Below are 17300 nucleotides of genomic sequence, written 5' to 3' on the forward strand. Positions count from 1 at the left end.
CCTTCCTTCCTTCCTTCCTTTTCTCCTTAGCAAGAGACTTTGTACTCATAGTCTTCCTCGGTATCCCACCATATGGTTGCCTTTTTTTTAAAAAAAATATATATTATTTTTACATTCAGTAGATTAAATCATACTATCCTCTTTGGGATCTTCCCACCACTTCAGCTTTTGCCACCCATAACCTTATTTTATGATCAAAGGGGAAATAAAGGGAAAGCAGTAATGTTAATAGGCTTTCCCATGCAGTCTCTCTGGGAATGGTCTTTTTATAAGTGTCTTGAACTTGACCTCTTCAGACGGCCCAAAGGTCCAACACACATTTTAAAAGTTGCATTTAAATTTTAATATTTTTATTCTGTGAAGCCATTTAAAACCTGGCCCTCAAAACACAAAGCATAAATCTTTCAGGACAGTCATACAGTAAAATTGATGTGTGCGGAAGGGAAGTTCCGGAAAACCCCTAAAGCTCTGTTGCTTTGCTTTTCATGTCGTTTTATAGATACCTTCCCTACAACACTACCAAATAATCAAACAAAATCCAATGAATAATATTGTGATTTCATCACTCTGGCATTTGAACTTGCAAATACAATTTAGCAATGAATTAGGAGAGGAAAAGTTTTGCGTTGCCCCACCCTCATTATAAAAATGTTCTTCAGAGCCAAACATTTCAGGCATTAGAAAGATTTACAGTAATAATATACGTAGCTATAATGAACTTGGGAACAAGGGAGTCTTGTAAGAGATTCTCAGAATGAGAGAGAGGTTTTGTAAGCAATTCTATCAACACTAAATAAATATTTAGGAAGATAGACTTCTCTTAGTGAGTCTGTATAATAATTGTACTGCTAATAGGAATATATGATTTGGATATGAGAAGATACGTATCTCTGAGTCCATACAACTTGTTTGTGTGGGTGAATCTAGTTCTCATTAAAGGTACTGGTTTGACTGTCCTGATTGCTGGAGTCTTCTTTCCATGAAAATAAGTAAGCTTTGTCACCAGCTGTGTAAGGTTTATAGCCATCCCTCAGTTCAACTGAGGTGAGTCTCTTTTCATAGAATCATAGAATGGCTCAGGTAGAAAGACCACTTGGTTCCAACCCCCTGCCATGGGCAATGACACCTCCCACTAGACCAGCCTGCTCAAAGCCCCATCCAGTCTGGCCTTGAAGACTTCCAGGAATGGGGCATCCACAGCTTCTCTGGGCAACCTGTTCCAGTGCCTCACCACACTGGGATCCCCTTTTTTTTTTTTTTTGGGGGGGGGGGGTGGTCAGCAAGGCAGCCAGAAGTGACAGTTCAATTTTGTAATATACATGGAAAGGAAAAGTGCACTTGTTAAATGGTTGAAATTGACCTGTAGGTGGAGGTTACACCACAACCTGCCTCTGAGAAGTCAATTTGCACTGTCCAAGCTTGGTAACACACATAAATCTGAATTTATTTTCCTTTGTTTACTGTGCAAACTTTCTATGTGTAACTCCTAAATTCAGATCTTTGACCACACCAGTACACAGAGCAAATAGGGAGACTGGGGAATTGTGAACTTCAAGGCATAGGGGAGGCAGGCAAGAGTGGCTACCAGCCGCCTCTGTCTGGCATGTTTGCTCTGGTACCCACTTTCAGTGTCCTGCTGCAAGGAGAGAGGCTGGGTTGGAGCATGGCCTTCTGTTCCTGGAACTCACCCTGGCTTCCCGCGTGCCTTGCTGAGCCGAGGATGTGGGCACAGAAACAGGGAATCCCGTTGAAATTGCTGGAAAAAAACTCTCATTAACTTAATGAGATTTGGAACATTACAAGGGAACTCCAGCTGGAACCAGATCTGAACCCGAGTGCGAAACATTCCTGAATATACTACCACAAACTTGTTTCAAGGAGAATATGTGCTCAGACATACAAATGGCTAGATTCTGATCTCGGTAACGCCAGTGTGAGTCTCTTGACTCATATAAACTGAACTCAGAGGACTAGCCCTGAAGACTATAAAATGAAGACGCACACATGCCACAGGAGACTATGAAAGGTGGGTGGAGCTATGAAGATTTAGCCCCACACCTTGCTGGAACACCTTAAGACAGGTAGACCTGGCAGCAGTTGGCTGAGACAGGACTTTCATCGTGCATAATCACTACTTTCCATAATTAAGAGTACAGTCTGACTGGGTTCACACTTACTGTGCTGTAGTCTAGCTATGTTCAGGGTCTCCCCACAACACTTCTTTCCTTGCTCTCTAACAAACACACTTTACTTTCATTTATTTTGGATAAGTAGCTGAGCAGCCATGACTGTTGGGCTTCTTGGGGGGAAGAGGACTGACTTAGGAATATCACAAAGATAGAATGAGGAGAGAAGAAACAGATTCTCCTTCCAGCATGATGTGATAAGGCAGCAGGCTGGGCTCAAAATAGGCAGAGGAAGTGCTGAATGACCCAAGTGATGACAGGCTTGGTGGCATTCTCCTGCATGTATAGAAGACACTTGTTTTGTCCATATGTCTCTATACCGTGGCTGAGAAACTACTGTAGTGTTCTCATGGAGTGATATTCAGACTGCAAGTTTAATCTGAAGGGGAAAGCCAGTCTGTTTCCATCTAGTTTATAAACTTTTGAAAAATGTCAGCGGAATAAAGATCTCTACACTAACTAGTCTTTATTCTTTTTCATCTTGGGATGTACCAAAAGCTCTTACTTCTATCAAAGTTAACGTGAGTTTTCCTGAAAAAAAGAATTGGACCTTGATAGAGCTTTGACTTGTCACCTATTTAAGAGTGTTTTCATTACTTTCTGATTACTTACCCAGTGTTGCCAAATTTAACTTTTCTTTATTAAGTAATTTAATACTCAGAGCTCACAGAAAACTTAACATGTCATCCATCTCTTTCATTTTAACTGATTCAAAGCAAACTCCATTTCTTAGAGCAGATTATTTTTGCATTGCACATCTTAACTTGCAGTGAGAGAGACTAATACAAAACAAATAAAAACTTTCTTTTCTGAAACTTTTGAACAAGTTAAAACACATCCAAAACTGTATTCACAGTAATTGATACTAATTAAAATGCTGAAGCTGCATTAACAAGAAATGAAAAGGAGTATTTTGGGTCTTATCTTTTGCAACGTGAATGTTATTCATGCTCAGCTTTTCATAAACGCAGAAATATTATACCTTGTATTATTTCCATGGTAAATGCTATTGCCGTTCGGCATTTTATGGGGTGTGGTTTATAATTTTATTAACACCATCTGTTGTTTAAAAGATAATATAGAATGTTTAAAAATTATCAAAAATGCTGGTGTACACAAAATCAGGAGCAATATTTGCATTTTGCTCTTTGCCTGGCAATTTATCTGCACATAAAGCTGAAGCCAGTTGAATTTAACTCTTTATGGTTCATGTGATACTTCAAATATCTCCACTAGACTATGCATTAAACACTATTAGTATCATGAGCACATTATGTATCTGAAACAGTCTTTGCTGCCAGATCTTAAAAATGCTAAAGGGTAAGGAGGGAAATGAAAGGACATATTATGAAAGGACTAAGGACCCTGAAGATCATCTACAAACAGAATTACATGTCTTTAAATGGAAAGGCGGGCCAAGAAGATGAACGAGGAATGAATTTGTTTGCGTGACTTACATTTCTGTTAGAAACGCTTAGACACATCTAAAGGAAAAAAAGAGTTTTTAATTACTGAATAAACCTTTTTTTTTTTTTTTTTTTTTTTTTTTTTTTTTTTTTCTGAAGCTTAATGGAAACACAGCATCATGAGCAGGTGGTTTTACACATTTCACTCCACCCACAGCCTGAGAGCAGAGCCAGTTAAAATACAAAGGCAGGAGAGGTCATAAATACAGGAGGTAAGGGATGCTTGAGTGAACTTGGAGGAAGATCAGTGACAAAAGATCAGGAGAGATGCCTGTGGTTGGCCTGCATCTTGGCCAGGTGGAGAGCTATTTCAGTTGCTTAACAGGAAAACCATCATGGCCTTCTCTGATCTCTATTACCTAGCTGCTTGAAATAAATAGCCAGTTGCATTTAGGGAGAGAGGAGGGACAAAACACTATTAGATACAAGCTTGCCAATTATAATTTGATTCTTCTGGATTTATGGGGCAGAGACAATTGCCCTCTTTTGCTAGAAATGTACAGAAAATAAGATCTTTTCCAGCACGATCTCACAAAACAAAGTCTGTAACACTTTGTCTTTCAGCTTTCAGCTACAGATTTCCTATCTGAAGAATACACAGAGGAGGACAAATCCCCTGTTACCAAAGAATGGAAAAAACCCTATGTCAATGAAAGGCCTATCAGGCTGTTATTGGCTGCCAAGACAAATATTTTGGACTGAGAAAAACTGCACTTCAAACTAATGAGAATCCAGGTGACAGGAGTTTTATTTAACTCAATGCCATAACTTCATCTATAAGGAAAAATGGCCTAACATAGCCATTCCAGGAAAAAAACAAACAAACAAAAAAAAACAAACAACAAAAAACAGATATTCTAGCATCCTATTCATATTCTGGGGTAAAAACAAAAACAAAAATCAACAAAACCAACAAAATCTAAACAAACAGACAAAACTCTTATATAGATGTATACACTTTGTCTTGGAATTAGGTTGATTTTTATTCTAGAATAATTATTCCACTTGCAATGCAGGGTAATTATTCCTGAATAAAGTCTTTTTTTTTATTGCAATGAAGTGTCCACAGGGAGCTATCAGAGAGTAGTTATCCCAGAATTGCTGTGCTGCTTAACTTCCTCCATGTAGACAAGCCTTAAGAAATCATATCCAAAAGAAGATTGAGGAGAAAAAAAAGTGTCTGTGCATGTGTTACAGCATAAAGTGTAAGTGCTAAAAGTTATGCATTGTAATGTAGATGCTGTAAACCACACATTTATCCCAGGTACCATGGTACATAGTAATAGCAGCAAAAAAGGCTTTTGTAGAAGTGTCTGTAATAAGAATTCACACAATTTCTTTTGATTTAAAAGTTACTTTCAAATATTTCAAATTGAGCTTTTGTCTTTATTCAGTGCAGGCACACTGCTTACTAAACAGTTTGTGGTGTTCCCTCACTGGAGCTGCTGGGAAGCTGTAATTAACAGCTATGTTCAATCTTTTGGAATATGGTGGCACCAGTATGATGCTGGGTGCATCATACTCCTTAAATGAGCTGAGATGCTAAACCTTTGGCATGTGCTGCAACAGCAAATTAAACACAAGGGCAAGAAAGAGGTATGTTTTATTAGCTGAGCTGGTACCCCTCCCATTATATTAATACTTTAAATACTTTATTGAGATGCAGTCCACCCTCCCTCTTGCTTCAGGACGAGTGATGTACAATTGTAACTGTATAGATTATATTTGGGTCATGTTTTCATGCTTTTTTAATTTGCTTTTCATTAAAACAAGTCAGTATAACTCACAAGACTCACAGAGTTTGTGGTCCTGGGTGGGAGTTTGAATGTGCTACTACTTTATATCACTCTCATGGATTCCTTAAGTATGGGTAACCCAGCCAGGATCTATTATCCTCTAACCCTGTCCTATCCTCACGACAGAGGTACTCTTACAGTATGCCTGGAGGGTCCCAGTGTGGCCCCTGGAGCATGGTGTGTGACCCTGACCAAGCCCTTCCAACACTTGGTCCACTTGTGGCCCAGCACTGGTAGGCCTGGCCTCTAGTGTGCTCCTGCACACACATTTTGTTGCATGTGGCAACCTGCACAGCTGGAGAAGGCAGTGAGGAGGAACACAGTGTTTGAGCATGAAGTAAGAAGCACTAGTTGGGAGCACCAAAGCAAGCAGACCAGCTGTCATATCTGCAGGCCAAGGATCTCTGACAAGTACCAGACCTATCTCCATGCCTGGTGCACAGAGCCTGGCTAGCGAGAGCTTACACCTCCTAGCAAGAATCCAAAGTTTCCCGGCAGCTCTGGGTACATATCTCAAGTCGAGCAACGCTGAGGTGGCCTGACTGGTCAGGCAGGGACTGACTGACCCTGGTCCTGTAATTTCAGTATACATGAAGGAGCGGAACTATGTTTAGTTTTATTTTTTTTATATATACATTTTTTTTTTCTTTTTTTCGTGTTGTTGTCTGTTCAGGGAAGGTGCTGGTGGGAACTGTCAAGGTCACCAGGAAACCCTCCCCAGATCAGGGGAAAGCAGTTTGTCATTTGCAGACCTGCCGCCCTTCCAAATCCAAGTGACTGCAGGAGAGAGGGAGCTCTAGAAGGTCTTTGCCAAGCCTTGCTGTGACCTTAGGTGCTGCCTCAGTGGACACAGCTCCGGAAAGGGGTGAGCCATGTGCAGTACCATCTGGGCCCACGCTGGCGAGGTGACCCTCCCTCCGGCACTCCGGCTGTGGACACCTGTGCCTCTCTGTGCCTCCAGAGCCTCAGCCCCTGCTCCAGTCTCAGATCTTACCCGAGCACTGCTCAGAACACTTCCTCCACCTCTCCTCTCTGTGGACAATGGTGACAAGCAGCTGCCTGGCCACCCCTGCTGGTCTGCATGGAACCTTGTGGCCAACAGCCCCAGACTCCTGCTGCCTTCCCCTCACATCCAACCCATGATGGACATGATGTGCTCTGGACCAGACCACCAGCCTGGCTACTGGCAGAATCCCCTGTTAAAAATTCCCCTTGTGCTGTCTCATCCCTCTGGCACAGTCAGGAGGTGAATCTCTGTAGCAGGGCAGTGGAGACGTCTGTGGACCCTGTCTCACTCCTGCAGCCACACAGCACATTGCAGGCATCACCATCTCGTCTCCTGCCACCAGAGGCTCTTCCAACTCTCCCTAGGAAATAGGGAGGGGGAAGTTTGCTTTAAGGTGCCTTTGATTTCACTGAGTTTGAGATGACACATTCAGCCAGCAGGAATAAATAATATTCTAATAATCAGTATTAAGAATTACTCTAATTCTATTGGGATAATCTGCTCAATATTTGAACACTCTTCCTACTTTCTTGGGAAACACAAAACATAAAACCAAACCGGGTTGGGAGGGGTTGTTTGTTTTTGTGAGGCTTCTGGCACTTGTTTTTATAGCTTGCTCAGCAGGGCTGCCAGACCTTTCCCTTTGCATTCTGATACTTCTTTGTGATCTGGATACAAACAGTAATTGCCAAAGCATTTGATTTTTTTTTAAAAAAACTTGTTACTGAACTTTTTTTTTTTTTTTAATTTTTATTTTTATTTTTATTTAGAACTGTTAATAGTGTTTGGGCTCAAATTTGAAAGCTGGCTGGAAAATCCCATGCTGGAGTGATAGCATTCCTATTTTTTGGCACCAGATACTCGTTCCTCTTGCTTTCAACTATTTCAGTCAGGAAAATAAAATGTTTTTGCTGATTTTGATAATCAGCCTATTCGTGCACACTTTTTTGTCAGTGATATTGCTGAGAGTAATCTTGCTACTCTTTCAAATATCACGAGAGGATGTCACAGTTAATGCCCTTGCATTAAATGGGGAAGTCTGTCCACAAGCTGTGGAGGTATTCCCATATTGGTTTGCACTTATTTATTTATTTATTTTAATTTTTTCTTGCTGCAGTCCTGACGGTTAACTCTAGGAAAATGAGCTATGCTACAATACAGGCTAATTGCTATGTTTAAACACTCATTTTAGGTAAGAGTAGTGGTGTTTAAAATCATGTTAGCAGGTCATATACTGATGGGAATATAACTCACCTTCTTACTGTGTAACACATTTGTATTAATGTCCACTCAAACCCTTCTCTGTCATGTCCAGTCACTTTAGTATAAGGAGCCTGCCCTTGGTCCATCAACCATTGAGACTGTAGAAGTAAGGATGTTAATTATTAAGACATTGTTTCCCTTGTCTTGTTTCCCCTTAGCTTTAGAGTTTCTCTGCCACATCTTTACAAATATAAAACCTGAAAAAAAATAAAAATAAAAATAAATAAATGCTTTTCTTTGTTTTAAATCTTGTTTCTCTTTGTTCTGCTATAGGTAAGGGAGACCTGAAAAGTCTGGATAGTGTACAGACCTGCATGATAGTAACTACTATATTTTAAACCTTGCATGACTGAGGGAAAATGCCCTTCCTTCCAGCATATTCCCCGCATTTCTCTGTCTCATTTTCTGAATGCAGTTTTTGTTTGATTCATGTCCCCAACATTCATTTGCAGAGCTGTGCAAAGCAATCAAGCTGACACCTCTGGTTCTCCAGTTGCACCACTGGGGGGATTGGTATTGCTGTATATGATCTCAGCCTCCTGAAGAGAATAAAAAGATTACAATGGAGTCTTCATTACTTTTTTTTTTTTTTTTTTTTTTTTTTTTTCTTGGATTTCAGAGAAATCATCAAGAACCTTGTTATGATTTCTTGTTTTTATCCTGGGCAGAGACAGGCTGAGGTATGACCTGCATTTTCAATGAATGGATGAAGTGAAGTAAGTGGACAAGAATCACTTGGTGTTGGGTCTGTAAGTCAGTTCTTACATTCTGTTCATCACTTCATTTTTTATTTTTTATTTTTTAAAAACACCTTAATTAAACTACAATATTTTTCTAAAACAGCATGTTGCCATGTAAATCTACTGGCCCAATGACAGTTACACAGGCTGTCTATGTAACATCACTGTGTGGAGGGAACCACGGAGCTAAAAATGGTATTAACTCTAGCATAGTCTTTCATGTACAATGAACCACATTTATTCTGGCTGAATGCCCATAAACCTGTTGATTCCTTACTACCCGTGATGTTTCACCTTCTGATACTGAGGTGTATCAGGGTATAAAAATAAGTCTCCTTTACGTCCTATGTATAAACAGAATTGATTTAAACGTGCCACTTTGCTCTCACAGACCCAACAAAAAGTCCCTTAAGGTTTAGGTTTATCAAGTTTGTGAACTTTACCCAAGACCCAAGGTGCTGACATCTCTGTATGATTCATAAAGAAACGTTCTGTTTACACATCAGCATGAACCTCAAGAAGCAGAGTGTAGAAGTGGTTTGAAATATAGGACAGAAATTGAATGTAATAATGAAAAGCATTTGATTTTCCCATAAAAGTAGCAGATACAAGGTCAGCAAGTGAAACATGAATATGCTTATTACTAGCAGTGTTTCAGTCAGGCTCCTAATCCAAAATGTTTCTTTAGAGGCTTGTGATTCATGTATAAATATTTACCAAGGTGGCAAAATTGGCACCAGAGAGCTTGTGCTTAAAAGGGGAGGTTTTTCTAAATAAACAATTTATTAGGAAAATAGGCGTTCCATCTTTACATTTTGTGATATTATGTATGAGGTTTCTACTCTAGAGTATCCCAATGCATAGGAATGCAAACAGCAAGAACAGAAATTAACATTTTTGCATTTAATATATATATATTTTTTTAACCAACCTTGGGTCAAAACAGATTTCAGAAGAGAAAATAACTGGCTCAGAAATATTTCACTTGGAAATACCTGTGCAAGAACTCTGTTCTCAGAAGTGTAGTCACATTAAAAGTAGTTCATTAAAATGGCTCTGACTTTTTGAAGCATGTTCAGTCTGCAGTATCTACTCATGTAAGGTAAAATTGAAGACTGAAAAACTTGTAGATGTCTGATAGTACAGAAGTTACTGTTGTTGTAAATCAGTCTTTTCTGTGGTTAAATGGTAGGGTGGAGAAGGGTGAGGGTGAAGCCAGTAACTATCTTTTCTCTCCATCTAATTTGAGGGAACATTAAAAGATGAATGAGTAAAGGATTTTCTTATTTTTAGGGCAGGTTCACAGCTCTCTGAGTTTAGCTGCTAAACCTGCTAACCCTTTTTTATTTCAAATCTTTTAGTAAAATGGACTTCAACTAATGGAAAGCGATTTGGAAGGTACTGCATTTTTCAGAAGCAGCGTGCGCCTAGATTGAAGGAGCAAGATTTCCAAGCCGTGTCAGATGCTGTTTGGGAACAGAATTTTGCCTGTCTCTGCTCTGCCTCCCATATGTCGGCTGCTCATGTTGTAGCAACACTAATGAACACTAATGGACCTTAATGATAAGGAAGTTCTGCTCAAACCAAAGGTATACAAGGGGCAGCACCACTTCTCTCCACAGCGGGACAACGATCAGAATTGATGTGCAAATAGCCACTGGCAGATGCTTGTTAAAGATCAAAGACTTTTCCTTTATTTATCTTTTAACTCTTTTTATTTTTTTTTATTTTTTTTTATTTTTTGGGAGGGGGTGAATTTCTAATGCAGATTGCAAACTGTAAATAGGAAGCAAATCCTCTAATTTTAGAGTTGCACATCTACAATCCTCACTTTAAAAGAACAGCACATGGCCAATGTCTCTGAATATCTAAACAAGTGTATTTAGGTGTCTCTTTTGGGGGATGCTTTTAGAGCATTATCCCATTTACTATGATCCATGAATCAGCATCCAGGATCTGCCTAATCATTTCTTTTCTTCTTTTCCTCCAGCACTTTATTATTATTATTTAACTGTCATGGAGCATTTGGTCAAACAATAAGATTGTATTTACATTCCGAAAGTGATTTGTGGCTTCAGTCAAGGATCAGGGCTATATGATGTTTTTTTGCAAGCTGTTTTGTTTTTGTTAAATTACTAGGAAAAAGATTATTCTGACCCAGCAAGTTTATAATCAAAGTGTACAGCAGGATATAACAAGGGGCTGAGATGGGTGAATAGACTGTAAACATGTCAAGAGGAGGAGGAACGCATATTTTTTTCCATAAGAAATGCTAATTTCCACTATTTACCTGTTTGGCCACTGTTTCTTCTGGGATATAGATTCCAGGAAAGATTATTTGCAAATGAATGAGTCCTTGATCCTGAAAACACCTGTGCAGGTGGCTGAATCCACAGATTTGCTTTAGAGGATTGAGGTTCCAGGGTTTTACATTTTTATAACTTCATCCTCGTGTTTGATTCTGCTTTTTATTTCTACTTTTTATTTGTTATTAACTTCTTGCCTAGTGTCATAGTGACAAAATGGCAATCAGGCACTTCTGCTTTTATATTTACAGTAACTTTGAGTGATCATATGGGGACTCACACAGGAAAGCATAACTTACTTTGAACCTCCTACCCTTTCCTCATGTATGGCTTAAAATAAGTAGGCACAGTTATCAAACTCTTGTCAGGACTTGTAACTTGTCTGCAATAACAAGGTTAACCAGCAATAGCAGTCTATGCTCTGTGGTTGCATGCCAGTAAAACACTGACAAATTGAAAACTGTAATGAGAATAAACACATTATGAATATACCAAGCACACTGACACTTTTGCATTATGGACTGTGGTCATGGTAAGTTGCCTTGTCCTGATCAACCCCTGTCTTTTGAAATAGGGCTCCATTTTAAACTTATCGTGTGCTTTAAAACAGTGGTAATAAACGTGTCCCATGTGCCATAACCCTAGGTTTTCAGGACATAGTTTAAAATGATTTGCCTGCTTGGTGTATTCCTGCTTCCCCCAGTAAACAAGACTGAAAGTTAATAACAAGAATGTTTTCATAAATGAAAACATAAATTGTCATGGAGCTGAATAGAGTTGTAATTTATAGGCAATCAAAATCTTCAAGCAATAATTGTTCTATTATTTTTGTTTGGGTTTCTCTCAGTGTTGATTTTTTTTGTTTTGTTTTGTGTTTTTTTTTTTTTTTTTTTTTTCTTCTGCAGATATGATTTGGCATGTGCTGATTAATAAAACAATAACTGAAAATCATTTTCCAGCAATGAATTCTCCTAAAACAAGCTCAGGGATGTTTTGTAAATCACACAGATGATTCTACGGACAGAAAAGTGTGACTTCCTGCTTTGGTATACAGCACGTATACACACAGCAGAGATGTGAAAGAGTGGGTTACCACACCACTGTTTGGAGCTAGAGGTCTGAATTTGGCTGTTTGCTTTTAAAAGTGAAGGGTTTTGTTTGATTCCCCTCCACTGCAGGCATTGTTTGGGAGTACAGAGCAGTGCAGTCACAGGCACTCGGTGCAGTGGGCAGCCCTGGCATGGAAATGCGCAGCTCTCAGCAAGCAGGTGTGTCACAGTCAGGAGCGAGCTGCATTGGCACTGCTGTGCGGGGAAGTTTGCACAGCAATTGCCAGCACTGGCTGGAGCAGTCATTATCTTTCTGCTTTGCTTGAGTCTTCTCAATGTCTGCTTAATTCCCCCATCCTTCCTGCCCCTCCAACAGGTGATGCTTGGCACATGCCTGTAGGGGACATTTCACACAGGAAAGGAACAGCAGCGTAGGCAGGGAACTTTGGACCCTGGAGTAATTCAGATAACCCAGGGTGATGGTGCTGGTATCTGGAAATGAAAGAAAATGCTTTTGAGGCTCCAAAACTGTTTGTGTTGTGGAGGTTCTGTTCCCAGCCGAGCCCTGGCATCCATGCAGGACCTGACAGGCTGCCTTGTGGGTGTCCTAGGCAGCCCAGGAACTGCAGCAATAGCTTTTGTTGTCACTCAGATTTGGGGAGCAGGATGTCAAAAAGGCAAAGGAAGGAGGTGGGGCCATAGACCTATTATCCTTCCTTATCAGCCATGGAGCTGGGCCAATACCTGAGGGAATAGTGTGGAGTGTGATTGCTCACCTCCCATGGAGAGAAGGTGCATGCCTTGAGACTGTAGCTGGGTGGTTTTACTATTCTGCCAAAAATTTAGAAATCTCCCTCCTTATATCACAATGAAATAAGTGTTTTAAGGCAACTCTGGAGAAACCAGTAACCAAGAGGTTATTAGGACACTCAGATGGAGAACAGACACCCATGTTGCAAACCCTATGTTTCATTCAGATCAGACATTTGAACCTGCTGGATGCCACATATGATAGGTGTCCCCTTTTCACTAAAAAAAACAGTCAGAGAGAGGCCAAACTGGAGAGAGAATAAACACCAGCTTGGATTAAGACAGTCTGAAGCTGTGAGTTTAGCATCAGGTGCCATTTGGTCATTGCCCCACTTCAATCAACTTCCCCCCTTGGGAAGAACAGGTGATAGCAGAAGGAAAAGGACTGTGCCATTCCCCAAAAGCAGACACGATCCATCTTGCTCTTGATGGTAAGTGTAACAGGTCACTAACACAGAGGAGGATGTGTATATACAAGGGTAAGTGGGCAAGGTTTGCTGCCTCTGGAAATGCTTTGTGGGCTGCAATCCATCATACTCTAACTTCAGTGTCCTGAACAAACCAATTCAAGTGCCTATTTCTTCCTGTGGGCTATACAGAGAATTTAGGGTCTCAGATCAGTTGCCTGGACGTAGGAATCTGGCATCATGTGAGACACCCTCATGTCCCCTGCCTGGCCTGCAGATTCCTGCTTCATAAGGACACAGTTATCCTGTAGTGCCAGTGGCATACCTGTCAACCTTTGGTTGATGTTTTGGCCACTCTAAATTATTCCAAGCACTTGATGCTTAATTCTGAACAAAGTCATTGAACTCCAGGCTCCTACTTTTAATTACTTTGAATTGCAGCTGGTCTACATGCCTGTAGTAAAGCATGCCTATAGAGGTGGTACGAAAGTCTCTTTTCTCTCCAGGGTTTCCCCAGGATCCCAGATCATCTGGGAGCCATATCTTGCAGTCCTGGTGCCCTCAAGAAGAGCACGATCTTACTAACTTGGTTTGGAAAGCTCATGCAGCACCCATCAGTGCTGGGCTCTGCTGTCAGAGGTCAGATGGCAGGACTTATATCATGTTTCCACACAGCCTCTCCTTACCCTCCTATTTTATTTTCTCTCCCTGGTGATTGATGGCTAGACTTATCTGTGATTCTGGGCTGAAGCCTACATTAATCCAGTTTCTTGGATCACCTTCAGATTTGGCTTCTTTAATAGAAATACAGTATTTGCTCCATTTCCAATCAACAGACTTAATGCCTTCCATTTCAGTAATTTACAAATTCAGATGGCATTGAACGGGCTCTTGGAAAATGTTAAATAAAACAGGTGAAAGGGTTGAAGTAACAGTATTAATTTACTCATTTTACCTTTCTAAGAGGTTAAATATAGAAACAATGCTCCAAATTAATTTTCTTTTGAGTGAGCTGAGGTTTGAGCTTTTCAGCCCCAGGAACAACTTTCCTAAGGCTGAATTTTAGAAACTGTTTTAACTACCTGTTGTCAAGTCATCTGCCTGTACTGGGTCTGGCTGGGATGTTAACTTTTCCTGCAGCAGCCCATACAGTGCTGCGCTCTGCACTTGTAGCTAGAACAGCAGTGGTATCACACCGGTGTTGTGTCTGCTGCTGAGGAGTGCTGGCACAGCATCAGGACTCTCTCTAACCCTCCTAGGGGGTGGGCAAAAAAGTGAGAAAGAAACATCAGCAGGGCAGCTGACCTAAACCAACCAAGGGGATATTCCATACCATATGATGTCACACTCAGCAATAAAAAGTGGAAAAAAGAAGAAGAGGGGAGGGGTGGGCTCTCGTTGCGAAAACGCCTGTCCTCCTCCCGAACACCGGCTACGTGCGTTGAGGCCCTGCTTCAAGGACGTGGTCAAGCATCGCTCATTTGTGGGAAGTAGAGAGTAATTTCTTTCCTCTGCACTTCCACATAGCCTTTACTTGTTTTGTTTACTTATTCCCTTTCCCCCTTCCTCTTCCCCTTTCCCTTTTTTTTCCCTTTAGTTGAATTGTTTAATTAATAATAATATTTCCTTAATTATATATATATATATATATATATATATATATTCCCTCTTTAATTAAATCATCCTTATCTCAACCCGTGAGTTGTTCTTTCCTTTACTTCTTCCCCTCCTCATCTGAGGAGGAGGAGTGAGAGAGCGGTTGTGGTGTTCAACTGCCTAGCATGGTAAAACCACCACACTGCCATATTGATGTGTCTGGCATACCTGCAATCTTCAGCTAAAGAAATCTTTTTCAGTGATTCTCTGCCTTTCTACAGCACTGCCTTTGGCTACTCTTTGTAGCCAAATTAAGGGTATACCTGTGTTGCAGACAGCAGCATCACATGGAACTGTGCAATAATACAGAGCTTCATGAAGGTTAATATACTCTGCCAAATAGACTCTGGCTGAACTAGCCAATAGCCACCATCTCCTATTTAAATGTATGTGATTTAGTCCAAAACCAACTGTCAGTCACAGTAGGGGCTATGTTACTAAACTATCAGTGCACTGTCATGCAAAAAATGCTTCAGGTGCATGGCAAAGTGGTACCAACTCAGTGCTTTGCTATAATTATATGGATGTAACTAACAAGGAAAAAGGTGTTGTAAATCTTCTCTTTCATCAAGTCTCTCTGTCCTCTTGTCTTTTTCCAAACAGTAATAAGGGCAACAAAATGCTATATTAAACCCAGATTAAAAAAACAGGTGTTAAAATGGAACATTAAAAAAAAAATAAAGTCCATAGAAAAACAAAAGAAGAATTGACAGTGTGTAAAATTGTTTCTTTGTTTGATGCTTCCTTCCCAATGGTTCAGATTATATTAGCATTTTGTAAAGATTTTTTATAAGTATGGATGTGGGAAAGAAATACTGCCAATGTATCTGTCACATAGAGCTTAGTAGAACCATGTGAGTATTCACATCAGCAGGAGAAATATATTACCTGGTACTGAGGCAAAGAGTTTGCAGAAGATAGAAGTGTTCTATAGAATTGCTCTAATCTCGGTTCAATTTTTTTTTTTTTTTTCCTTTGATTCAAATATTATTTTGTTCATGTTAAATTAGGTCTTGGAAGTTATAGCTGAGAACAAGACCCTAATGTATATACAGTGAGTAAAATGACACTCTTAAAAAAAAATATTATTAGAGTTCAGCAATAAATGATTTTCAAATGGCACTAACATTTTTAAAAGTTATATTTCTGTTACAGAAAAGGATGAAATGTCATAGTCTTAAACAGCAAAGTATAAGGAAACTATATGGCATTGTAGATAAGCTCCTTACCATCCCTCTTTTCCTCTGAGCTCTGTTAGGTTTATAAAATTTCCTGCAATCTAGAAGGGTTCAATAAATCTGGGCTTTTTTCTGGCTTGAAAGTTATAGAACACCTTTTGCTCTTTTAAAATCCCTCTAGAATATGGTGAAGCTTCTCCTGCTACTAATTTTCTGTAGTCAGAGAAGCTCCAGGTACCTACCATATGGGAAGAAAGGCTCTAAAACGCAAAACAGGCCAGTACCGTACCATCATCTGCTAGCAACACAGCTGAAAGAGATGGTTGGAACGATGCTGGTGGAAGGTTGCTTCAGCTGAAGCAGAGGACAGAAAGTTGTTCAAGTAAGTAGGTGAAATGGAGAAGCAGATGAGAAAATGACGCTAAAGCTTCCTCAGCTGCAGGAATCAAAGTGAAGTCTCCTTAAATAGGTGTTTTGTAACTGTGCTCTCTAATCCAGGAAACTATGTGAGAATGAAAACAGAAAGTTGCAACGTTCAGGTTAAGGGCCAAACCCCCCTCTGAGACTACACTTTATATCAGGGCACTGATAAGGGCAAACTCTTAATGATTTATTTTGCTGACATCTGATCAGTTTGTCTTTCAGACAGCTTTTTAAGAAAGTATTTTAGCATAAATAGCATAATATGCACTTTGTGAAAGTAACAGAATTACAATACAGTGCACATTATATAAAAACTTTAGCAACCAAAATGCCATTGACATTTTATTGATGCAACTGTCCCATGACCTTCCATCTATTCTTTTTTTAATGTTATTTTAATTTTTGTTTTTATTTTTTATTTTTTTCTTTCAGGACACTGAGAACTGGCTTTAACAGTTGTCCCTGAAAAACACTTAGATGAATGTTTATTAGTAGGTGATCACCTTATTCCCTTGATGTACACTTCACTTGTATACAATGCATTTTTTTAAAATTTCTATTATATAGCAGGTTTTTTGAACAATCTATATAAACTATTTGGAGACAGCTTTAGCAAGCAGCAGTAATATACAAGTGGAATAAATTTATATTTCAAAAACTTATATTTGGTCTTGCATGTTTTCTTGTTATTAAGGTTAGCTCTCACTCTCTCGTTTTCAAATAGCCAGTCCTGCATTTTTAGGTATCTTGCCAATATTGTTTTAAGTTTAGGGTGTTAATTTTTACTTCTCACTCAAAATCTGATTCATTTATTCTCCATGAACTTGAAATCACCTTCATAATGTTTAGACCCTTTTGGCTGTAAAAAGTCTATGAACTGAGCAAGGCATGATGCGCCTCCTTATTATGGTACTGTTTCTCTGATAAAACAATTAATCATTTTTGTCTTATTTATTTTAAACAAAATAAGCATAAAAGTTATTCTCCAAGAACTCTGTAAGAGTAATACTTTAG

The 17300-nt window shown here is 39.6% G+C and overlaps 2 long non-coding RNA genes across 3 annotated transcripts in view; both read left to right on the forward strand.

The window, feature by feature from the left end:
- LOC118161523 overlaps window positions 1-6178 on the forward strand; it is a 22719-nt gene extending 16541 nt beyond the window's left edge. The window contains exon 3 of one of the 2 annotated variants that reach the window (XR_004748069.1): window positions 6127-6178. This is a non-coding gene — a long non-coding RNA (uncharacterized LOC118161523). Of the gene's footprint in view, window positions 1-1629; window positions 3701-6126 lie in introns of those variants that run through there. The other variant, XR_004748070.1, reaches the window with a different exon arrangement.
- Window positions 6179-6188: 10 nt separating this feature from the next.
- Window positions 6189-10157, forward strand: LOC118161524. Its single transcript, XR_004748071.1, has 3 exons — window positions 6189-7646; window positions 8337-8466; window positions 9819-10157. It is a non-coding gene; the product is annotated as an uncharacterized LOC118161524 (long non-coding RNA).
- The last annotated feature ends 7143 nt before the right edge of the window (window positions 10158-17300 follow it).

This window comes from Oxyura jamaicensis, chromosome 2, assembly GCF_011077185.1.
Source record: "Oxyura jamaicensis isolate SHBP4307 breed ruddy duck chromosome 2, BPBGC_Ojam_1.0, whole genome shotgun sequence".
NCBI classification, from domain to species: domain Eukaryota; kingdom Metazoa; phylum Chordata; class Aves; order Anseriformes; family Anatidae; genus Oxyura; species Oxyura jamaicensis.